Source organism: Taudactylus pleione, unplaced genomic scaffold, assembly GCF_031769625.1.
Source record: "Taudactylus pleione unplaced genomic scaffold, aTauple2 ptg000114l, whole genome shotgun sequence".
Classification (NCBI taxonomy): Eukaryota; Metazoa; Chordata; class Amphibia; order Anura; family Myobatrachidae; genus Taudactylus; species Taudactylus pleione.
Genome location: NW_028284516.1, coordinates 1,787,016 through 1,798,829, shown reverse-complemented (window position 1 = coordinate 1,798,829; position 11,814 = coordinate 1,787,016). Strand labels below are relative to the sequence as shown.

The following is an 11,814-nucleotide window of genomic DNA, read 5'->3' as shown; positions in this document are numbered from 1 at the left end:
CAAGGCCCACTTTCCCTATAATATTTACATATTATGTGTGTGTGTACATATATATATACACACACACATGAAGGCCAAGACTCCTTCAATCTAGACTAGCAGCCCGCCCACCAGCCTCTGATGCTTGTAATTAGGGACCTATCATTTACTGACTGCACAGTCTGTATAGAAAAGCCACAGGTAAGACCTACATGCATTTAGTACTATGTAGCAAGTCAGTTATGGGGTGAATTTTTGGCATGGGGCCCCTTGAACTGCTCTGGCTGGACTTCTTTGGGGCATCACCACTTTACACTTTTAACACTTTATATCACTTGTTTGTCTTTTGTTTGTTACATTTTCACACATTTATTTTTCCTTTTTTCTAACACTTTGAACACTTATAAGCCACTTTCACTTACCTAACACTGCTATATTTTTTATTTTATTTTGTGTGATGCCCTGGGGTGTTTTGGCTGGGGTGGTTTGGGGGTGTCCCAAACATGATCCCCCATAGTGTTAGGGACTTACCCGATGCGGTTACCTTGATGATGGTGGGTAAGCTCGTAACTTTTATGCCAAAAACCTCGCATATTATGCATTATTATTAATGGTAGTATGGTGCATCTGGTTTCTACTCTGATTAGAATGACCATAAACATCCATCCAGGAAGGATGCATAAGAGGTGCAAACATGGCATGCTGTAGACACACCACCCAAGGAGGCATAGTGGGAGCAGCCATACGATCCACAAACTGCTTCATTACCTGGGACAAAGAGGATACCCAAGATGGCTCTTGTTCAGGGACAGGTAAACTGGACTGGTGAGGTGGCTCTGTATAACAGACAGCACACAAACCATCCTTTACGTCCTGAGGGGACAAACAGGGTATACATGATTTACATGAAACCAGCACAGAGGGCTCCCCCTCCTGTTTCCCTTTATCTATTGACATGTTCAAAATAAAGGCAATAAACGCAATGTTATGTGACCGTTTTCACAAAAACTTAATGAATGTAAAGCGATCGAAGAAAAACCAGTGTTAGTTATAAGTGACAGACAGAAATAAAAAAACAGTGTCAAAATAGCAGCTAGCAAACAGTCACATACAATGTACATGTAATATAATTACAATCAACTCTAAATCAACTACACAAACACCAGGAATGGTAGGATATAGAGCACTATGGCCCTCATTCAGAGCCGTACGCTCTGAGCAGAGCGCACGCTCTGAATGAGGGCCGCCCTCCATGAAAATGGAGCGTCCTCCTGGACGCTCGTATAGCTGTGGGTCACCACCCACAGGCTATACGAGCGTGCAGTTTGATGGCCGCGATGGTCTTGACCATCGCGACCATCAAAACTGCGAGCCGGAGCCTGCCGTTGAGGTTTTCAACCGCAAGCTCCGGAGTGATTTTGGCTCTATCAGAGCCAAAATCACTCCCACTGACATCACTAGTGATGTCAGTGGGCCGGCTTCTGACGGGAGGCGTTCCCGTGGGAACGCCCCCGTCAGGGAGGCACGCCCCCGGCACGCCCACCAAAGGGGGCGTGCTGTCAATCAACATCGACAGCACTTTCCTTCGCTCGTCGCGTCTGGCGCATGCGCACGACGGAGCTCCCTCCGTCGTGCGCATGCTCAGTGCAGAACATCGACCCACTTGCGAGCAGACAGCCGCTCGCGAGTGGGTCTGAATCAGGGCCTATATACCTTAACCAAGGGAGCGGTATACAGGGCGACTGACCCAAACCCTCCTGAGACCAACAGCTACAGCAGTGCACTGATAGTGGACTGTGAGCGTCTCATATATACACATGGACGGTAGGCGGAGCAACCCAGATGCGCAAAACCCTTTGTAGGGATTGGGTCAGGGGAGGAGCTGCCACTGGCCTCATGGGAGAATTGCATCTGCTGTCGATCCCCGGCATCAGACGATATGGCCCCGGTGGTCTAGTGAGGATACGGATGCTCCCGGGCCCTGACTGCAGCGGCTTCCGGTGTGACTCTGGCGCCAGAAGCAAGGACTGCTACACGCGATTCCCTTCCGAGGAATTGCCTTACTTGACATCTCAGTGCGCCCAGTTGCAGTCCGGGTCCCAGCATCGCTGCTAGCAAGCTCAGCTGAGACCCACCAGAATCACCAGCCCTTTTACTGGTGTTGCGGCCTGGCAGAGGTAGATGGAGTCACAGTACATGCGTCTTAATTCAGACGCTTAGTACTGCCAACCCAAAAACATATAAGATAAAACATAAAATGAAAGCTTAGGACTGCCTGAGCAGTCCCGTTACAAAGGTGCGTCTTAATCCTTCTGCACCAAACGAACAACTGAAGGCCTGTGGCTAGAGGCAGGGTATATATGGAGGAGGACCAGAGGTTTCCTGGGAGCTGAAATCTTTAACTGTTTGGTGCCTGGATCTCTCCAACCACATTGTCCCCATGGTATCCCTGTGGATCCCTATGGACCCTGAAGAAGAAACCACTGTTTCTGCAGCAAATGTGGTCTTTTCTTCCTCATGGCTCCACCAAATGGGTTTTCAGTAGAGATGAGCGGGTTCGGATCTCCGCCGAACCCATCTGAATTTTGTAGATCCGAGTCGGATCCAAGCCGGCTCGGGTTTTCCCGCCTGATTCGGATCTCTCAAATCGAGTCAAAACTATAGAGACTAAATCTTTTGTCTCTATATTTAAGGGACACAGCAGGCGCCATTTTACTCCGGCTGTGGAGACTGAACAGGGAGGGTGGGTAGTGTAGAGCTGGGGAGAGGTGCTGTGCTGTCTGCTGTGTTCTGGGCTGGTGCTGATCCATTCTGGCCTGGTGCTGTGCTGTCAGCTGTGTCCATCTGGGCTGTTGCTTATCCATCTGGGCTGGTGCTGTGCTGTCTGCTGCGTCCATCTGGGCTGGTGCTGATCCATCTGGGCTGGTGCTGTGCTGTCTACTGCGTCCATCTGGGCCCAAGTTCTGGACCCCCTCCAAAAAAATTCTATATATTGTCAATTTATTTTCTGTGTGTGTGCGTGTTAGACTTAGCCACACAATATACAGCAAGATGCAACCTAGTGCTGCCCGACTCCAGTCATCATCAATCGCGCTCCGAACCCAAGTTCTGGCCCTGAAAAAATAAATAAAGTGTCTTTTTATGTCTAATATATATTTGTCTGGTATATGCATGTTAGGCTTAACCGTACAAGATACAGCAAGTCAGCAATGCAACCTCGTGCTGCCCGACTCCAGTCGTCATCAATCTGTGCTCTGAGCCCAAGTTCTGGAGCTGAGAAAAAATTGTCATTTTTTTGTCAAATTTTTTTCCATGTGCGCACCACTGCACATGTGTGAATTTTGTTACCGCACCTTGGCTACACTATTGGTGCTTGTGACACTGCTTCAAGGCCACAGAAAATATGGAGGGCTGTCACATGACAGGAGAGCAAGGCCAAGAACCACATGTTGTAGCTGCCGCCAGTGCAAGGCCATCAACTTCCTCGTCCTCTATGAAGGCCGTTGCCCCAGGGCTTAAGTCACGCCATCGATATGGTAAAGCTAATTTTACTGGAGTTAAGGAAAAAAAAAATGAAAGGAAATTTGCCTTTAGATAAACAAAAAATTGGCAATATGCCATTCACTACACAAAGTGGCAATGAACGGATAAGGCCTTGGCCTTTCTTTATGAAGACTGCTGGTTCTGATTCTGATAGCTCTTCTGAAAAAAACAACTGTGTGCCCTGAGAAATTGAAATCACAAATCCCAGAGGAGAGTGCAAGTGTGTCCGCGGTTGCCATGTGTGAGCCAGACCTAAATACTAGTGTACTGGAGGATCCTCCAAGTTCCAACATTTGTGTGCCCTCTGTAAATGTGGGGAAGGGCAGTCAACATCTTGCAGATGTAGTCATTGAGGATGCTTCTGTGGAATTGCACATGGAGGATATTTTGGTAGTTGAAGGTGCTAAGGATGATGAGGATGTTGATGATAAAGATGTTGGTGATGAGGATGTTGATGCCGAGAATGTCCTTTGGGTAAGTAAGGCAACAGCTGTTGACCATGGATTGAAAAAGCCAAAGCCCATTGTTGTCATGCCGGGACAAAAGACAAAAAAATTCACTTCTCACGTGTGGAATTATTTCCACCCCGATCCGGACAACAGTTGTCAAGCCACATGTGACCGTTGCCAAGCAAGAGTGAGTAGAGGAAGGGACCTAAACCACCTAGGAACCTCCTCCTTTTTACGTCACTTGGAGCGCATTCATCAAATATCAAAGTGTATGTCGCCAAGTTCCAAAATGTAACAAGTCCAGTGTCACCTACCTGCTCCCTCTCTGTGAGATCCAATTGCCTTTGATCTCCAACACCTATATCATCAAGATCCTCATTCATCATCGGGAGTAGTCTTGCGGCATCCAGTGTTGGTATTCGAAGCATGATTGACTCCTATCTGTGATTCCTCAGAAGGATCCTTGATGACTACGCCTGCTGCTGTTGCTGTGAGTGGATCTTCATCCCAGAAGGGGGCCAGGAGAAAGACTACTTGTAGCATATCCTCCAAAAAACAATTAACTGTCAAACAATTGTTTGCAAGGGCAAACAAGTATGACAGCAATCACCCAGTTGCACAGTAGATTACTGACGCCATAACAGCTATGCTGGTATTAGATGTGTGTCCAGTATCCGCCATTACTGCAGTGGGTTTTCAACAGTTAATTGAGGTCCTGTGTCCTCGCTACCAGATCCCTTCTAGATTCCACTTTGCTAGAACAGCAATTCCAAGTCTGTACAAGGACATTAAAAAAAAACCTTATTAATGTCCTCAAAAATGCCGTTGTACCCACTGTCCACTTGACCACTGATATGTGGACAAGTGGGATAGGGCAAACTAAGAATTACATGACTGTGACAGCCCACTGGGTAGGTGTATTGCCTACAACAGCAACATCTACCAAATGACAGCTGATACAGAGGCAGGCTACTCTTTGTATAACTGGTTTCACTAAGAGGCATACCACTGAGAACCTCTTAGAAAAGCTCAGGGAAATCATTGCTAAATGGCTTACCCCACTTGGACTCTCCTCGGGATTTGTGATTTCGGACACTGCCACCAATATTGTGAGAGCATTACATGTGGGTGATTCCAACACGTCCCATGTTTTGATAACACAATTAATTTGGTGGTGCAACATTTTAAAAAAAAAATTACTCTCAGTGGCCCGTAAAATATCCAGACATTTTAGACATTCGGCAAACGCTTGTCGAAGATTGCATGACCAGCAGGTACTCTTAAATTTGCACTGCCATCAGCTGAAGCAAGAGGTAGTAACTCGGTGGAATTCTACCCTCTATATGCTTCAGCTTATGGAGGAACAGCAAAAGGCCATCCAGGGCTATACAACGGCCTATGACATAGGCCGTAGAGGGGGAATGCACCTTACTCAAGCGCAGTGGAGAATTTCCATGTTGTGCAAGGTTCTCAAACCCTTTGAACTTGCCACACGTGAAGTTAGTTCAGACACTGCCAGATTGAGTCAGATCATTCCCCTCATCAGACTTTTGCAAAAACAGCTGGAGAAGCTGAAGGAGGAGCTGAAACGGAGCGATTGCGCAAAGTATGTCGGACTGGTGGATCAAGCCCTTGATTCACTTCACCAGGATCTAATAGTCGTCAATCTATTGAAATCTGAAAAATATATTTTGGCGACCATTCTGGATCCTAGGTTTAAGTCCTACCTTGTGAGTTTTTTTCCAACAGACCGAAATCTAAAACTATTCAAAGAGCCGTTGGTAAAAAATTTGCCATCTGCAGCCGCACTTGAAACGCCCTCATCTCCTCCTTCAGTTTCTGCAGCTGCCAGGAAAAAAAATACATTTTCCTTACAGAATGCCTGCTAGTCATACCGATCGTTCACCAAAAAATGACATCTGGTTGGGCCTGAGAGAACTGCCTACTAGTGAAATGTCTTCTACTGCGACTATGTGTGATGCGGTCTCCATTCACAGAATGGTGGAGGACTATTTCAGAGATAACATCCTAATAGGCATGTCAGACAGTCCCTTTCAGTACTGGCAGGAAAAAGAGGCAATTTGCAGTCCCATACACAAACTGGCTTTGCATTACTTAAGTTGCCCACCCTCCAGTGTGTACTCTGAAAGAGTTTTCAGTGCAGCTGGCAACCTTGTCAGTGATCGGTGTAGGAGGTTACTTCCTCAAAATGTGGAAAAGATCATGTTCATTAAAATGAATTACAAATTCCACGAGGAAGACCTCTACCAACAATTACATAAAAAAACTACAGAGGCGCCTATGGTGGATTCCAGCAGGGATGAATTAATATTGTGTGAAGAAGAGGATGTTCACACTGATGGGGATGACGAGGACGACGACAACTTGTAATGTAAAGCCAGTTTGTTTATGGGATGATTTTAATTTTCATGTCAACTGCACATTGGCAGGTTGTTTTATGGGGGTCCAAATAAACCAAATATTTCAGCCGGAAATGGCAGTCCTTGTCGCTGAAATGATTGGTTTGTTAAACTGCCCTGTTTCGTATACAACATAAGGGTGGGTGGGAGGGCCCAAGGACTATTCCATCTTGCACATTTTTCCTTTCCATTATGTGCTGGTTGGGGCATTGCTGCCTGACATTTTAAATTAATGTTATCGTTGGTTTAGGAACCAATGATTTATTTTTAAATTAATTTATCAATTTTACAGCCAGGGGCTGTACCAATGAATTGTTTTTTAATTAATTTATTATCACTTTAACAGCCAGGGGCTGTACCAATGAATTGCTTTTATTAATTATTCAGCCAGGGGCTGCACCCAATGAATTTAAAAAAAAAATAATTTATTATCAATTTTACAGCCAGGGGCTGCACCAATTGTATTGTTTTTAATTAATATATTGTAAATGTAACAGCCAGGGGCTGCACCAATTAATTTCTTTTTATAAATTATTCAGCCAGGGGCTGCACCCAATGAATTGTTTTTTTAATTAATATATCAATTTTACAGCCAGGGGCTGCACCCAATGAATTGTTTTTGAATTAATTTATTATCAATTTTACAGCCTGGAGCTGCACCAACTATCAATTCTTCAATCCTCAAGGGTATCCTAACCATCATCTTTGCACAGTCCTCAACTCTATTAATAATTATATCAATCAGTTTTGAGCCAGCAAGCTGGATGCACCCTTTTGGCCCTTTAACTAGATGAAAAAAATTCAATATTGTGAGTCAAAATTGACTGGAAACAAGTGGAAATAAATGTTATTGAGGTTATTAATACTGTAGGAACAAAAAAAAATCCAATTATATGTGATTTTAGCTGTTTTTTTTATTTTTTAAGAAAAAATCCATATCCAAAACACGGAGGTGATGTTTTGGCAAAACCAATCCAGATTAAAAAACCAGGGGAGATCCAGATCCAAAACACAGGAGTCGGCGCACATCTCTAGTTTTCAGGATGTTTGCATAGTAGTCACTATTGTCCACTGGGAACCCAGTGCTGTAGGATCAGTGTTCATTAAAGAACAGCAGAAGCATGACTTTACGCGCCGAAGGAATCACGCAGAATTTTTTTGGCGGAGGTGAATTTGCGTGTTTCCATACACTGGACTGTTGTTTGGATTCCAGATCATAACGACGAATCCACAATTTGTCACACTTCACAATCCATGTCAGAAAATCGGTTATCCTCTCCGACATTAGAACGGTGTTCTTGCACGATTCAACTTGTCAACGCATCTGCTCTTCTGTGAGATTCTGGGTACCCACCTGGCACACAGGTGATGTATTCTCAGTTCCTTTGTCACAATATGCTGAATCCGTTCGAATGAAATGCCAAGTGAAGCCGAAAGTTTGTGTAAAGTTAACCTGTCATTTTGCAACATCCCCGCAGCTTTAGCAATGATATCATCTGTAACCGCGGTGGATGGTCTCCCAGAATGCACTTCATCAGTCACTCACTTATTACCCGCTTTGAAGTGCTTCCACCCGCGAAATACTGCAGCACGGCTAATTGTTTCTCCACCGTATGCTTCCCCTAACACAGGGGTGGCCAACCAGTCGGAGGCAAAGCACCCAAAAATATATGTAGTCAAGCGAAACAGCCGATAGCAGGTACCCGGGCAAATATAGGGCATGGCCTAGCTGTCACAAGGCCATGCCCATTTTTGTGCTCACGCCTTTGGTATGACTTTTGCAGGAGCATAACCTTGTGTCACACCCCCGTTTTAGTCATGCTGGGGGCGAGCCCAGGACATTGAAAATACACATTTTACATAATCTTCCCAATATACATTTTTCATTGTTGAAGTGAAAGAAAAAGCCAGAGCAATACAGAAAACACTGAAATAGCCACGTTCACATAAATACACAGAAACAACCCAGATCCACATAAAATATATATTGAAATCCAGAACCACATAAAAATACATTGATAATGCCAGTGCCCATTATGCTGTGCCCCCTGTAGTTGTTCCCCATATGCAGTGCCCTCCTGTAGTTGTGCCCATTAAGCAATGCCCCCTGTAGTTGTGCCCCTTCTGCAATGCCCCATGTAGTTGTGCCCATTAAGCAATGCCCCCAGTAGTTGTGGCCATTATGCATTGCCCTCTGTAGTTGTGCCCCTTCTGCAATGCCCCCTGTAGCTGTGACCATTAAGCAATGTCCCCATTCCATTAGTTGTGGCCCTTATGCAATGCCCCCTGTAGCTGTGCCCATTAAGCAATTACCCCAGTAGTTGTGGCCCTTAAGTAATACCCCTGTAGCTGTGCCCATTATGCAATGCCCCCAGTAGTTGTGCCCCTTCTGCAATGCCCCTTGTAGTTGTGCCCATTAAGCAATGCCCCCATTAGTTGTGGGCTTGTGGCCTTTATGCAATGCCCCCTTTGAGCTGTGCCCTTTATGTAATGCCCCCCAGTAGTTGTGCCCCTGCTGCATTGTCCCTTGTAGCTGTGCCCATTAAGCAATGCCCCCTCTAGCTGTGCCCCTACTGCAATATCCCTGTAGTTGTGCCCCCTAAGGAAGTACCCCCAGCACTAGCTCCCCTTCCCTACCCAGAAGAAACTTACCTTCATGCTGACACCGCTCCACGCCGTCAGGGCTCCCGAGTCCTTGCTGCTGCTTCTGCCTCCTGGATCTAACTGGATCCAGCAGACGGGCGGGCTCCTCACATCGCGGGTAACGTCATGACATCACCCGCACACTGCATTACTGGGAACACTGGCCTCTGAAGGGATCAGAGGCTTCTTTAGTCTCTGATGACTTCAGAGACCAGTATTCTCAGTAATAATGGGGGTCTGCCAAGCCGCGAGCCAAGAGCTGCATTAGAAGCTCAAAATTGCCTCATGCGGCTCGAGAGCTGCGGGTTGGCCACCTCTGCCCTAACATTTAATGAGTTTCATTTCCGCTTTTTCATGTTAAACACAAAGTTTAAGCACATATCTCTGACGTAATCTCACAGACACGTCTTCCGCCATGATAAAACGTATAAAAATCTTCCACTCGCTGTGACCAAACAAAGACTATGACAGTCCAACCGCAGGTTCAGACACATCGATGTATGAGCTTCACAATAACCAGCATAGTGTTACCACATCTACCTATGGGACACAAAAACAGAGGCAGTCTCATTACTTTTCAATCAGCCCTCAGGTGTGTGTATATATATATATATATATATATATATATATGGACAAAGTGTAAATTGACAGTAGAGCGACCAGTTTGCTATTAGAAAATAAACGTGACTGCAGTGTAATAAGATACTCATACATATAAATAATTTGTATCCAGTGAATGCCACATATTATTGCATCAGCATAAAAAGATTAGATGAGGTTTTTAAGCAAAAATCAATACTTATTCAAAATAATAGTGCCATCCTTATTATGCAAGTACTGAATATATGTTGAGAACAAAAAGTGCTAGTGCAATAAATAACAATATAATGAATAATTATATATAAAAATAACAATTTATTGTGAACAATTAAAATGCATAATATAATGAAAAAACAGTAAAAAAGACAGTGAAGAAAATGTTCTTTAAAAATAGTAGTCAATTAAAAAAATAGCAGCTTATCTGAATGAGAAAGAGAAGTAGTAGTCTAAAGTGCATGAAGTAGCAGCAAACACTCCCAACGCGTTTCGTCTATGACTTCATCAAGGGGATGGTGTGTAGATGTAAAGGTTCGCTTTTTATAGCCCACTACGGGTTCAAAAGGTCAAGAGTCCGCGTCACATCCTGTGTGGTTTAGGACCCCTGTACTCAACAGATTTCATATTTATATTGGTTCATCAGTTCCTAATAAGCATGTTCCAGTAGTAACTTTAGGAGTGCATCAATAACGAGATGTTATTGAGTGTTCTATCGTTGCGGCAAACCATTGCCCTTACTATCCTTACTTCCGCCCTTACTTTGGCGCGACACATCAATGGTGAGAGAACCTGTCTGTCAAAGGTGCGCAGCATCCTTGCGTCCACGTCATCTCCGTTGGTAGGCACGTGTTCCGTGACGATTCACGTCTCCTCCGCATCGCATTACATTGACGCCTGCCTCCTCCTAGACCTCCGATCATGGCCGCTGACATCTTCGGCTAGGCATCAGTTCCGCCCTGACTATGCATGTGACAATGCATGTGACCGCAATATTTTTCAGTACATCATTTCCGCCCTTCTGTTGTACATGGTGGGAATAGCTTCCGCCCATCTTTCTAACGCAATATAAAATTGGAAAAATCTCCAGTTTTTTCTAAAATAGAAAATTAACATTAGAGTTGGTATCAAAAGTGTAGAATATAATAAATGGCTCATTTTGATTGCTTTAACAAAAACATGAAGAATGTATATAAAACAGTTTGCATGCTAATGCATATTAGAGCAAAAAATAACATGTGAAATGAGAGGGTGTTTATGTATATATAAAATTGGGTCTATTGCTACAAGTTCGTATCTGATAAAGAGAGATATATAATGTTCTGAATGATAGCCATAGTTCATGATTAATAATTAAGTCCATAGGTTCAAAATAATTTCTTCGATGATGCTACTAGTTTTCTTTAATTTTCCTTATTCTCGGGTTCTTCTTTTTCTTGACATGTAGAACCAATGCAGGGTCAATACAACACCTAGAATTCCTATGATGTCACCAATCTTAGTACTGACCAGGCCCAATAATACTAAGCTCCCGAATCCAGGATTGGAGCTTGTATAAATTGGTATAGTTGTATATGTGTCTCCCACAGATGTAGGTACATTCAAAATTCCCTTTTAGGCCCTGCCATCTTGTGTTCATTGCAGGTTCCGCATATATTTGCAGCACCAGGTATTCCTAAGAGGTTGCCCTTCTCAGTACTGACCTGGCCCAATCAGGCTTTGCTTCCAAGATCAGATGAGATTGGGCTCATACATGATGGTATGGCTGCAAATATAATCTGCATAAAAAGGGGGGGTGGGTAAATAGTGCCAAATTGTTCCTAATATACTTGATCTTCCCAATAAGTTCATCCCTAAAGGTACTGGTCAGGCCCATCCCGACAATAGGGAGGTATAATAGTAGATGGGAATTGAATGTATCATAAAAAGGGAGCAATTTCGTAGTACTCATTGAAGCCTTTTGGTGCCAGTGTGTCCAATTCAAACAACCAGAACATTTCTCTTCTTGATAGTAGATTGCCCAGGTCTCCTCCTCTCTCTCCTAACGTCACATGTTCAATGGCTTTAAAAGTAATCTCCTCAGCATTAGAATTATGTTCTGTTAAAAAATGTTTGGAGACTGCATGTCCCTCTACTCGGTTTTTAATATTCCGGATGTGCTCCTGAATCCTCATTTTTAGGGGTCT

At 44.1% G+C, this 11,814-nt stretch overlaps 1 pseudogene; it reads right to left on the bottom strand.

Moving 5' to 3' along the window:
* Positions 1–11,282: 11,282 nt before the first annotated feature.
* On the bottom strand, positions 11,283–11,401 carry LOC148524908 (5S ribosomal RNA; annotated as a pseudogene).
* Between the last annotated feature and the right edge of the window lie 413 nt (positions 11,402–11,814).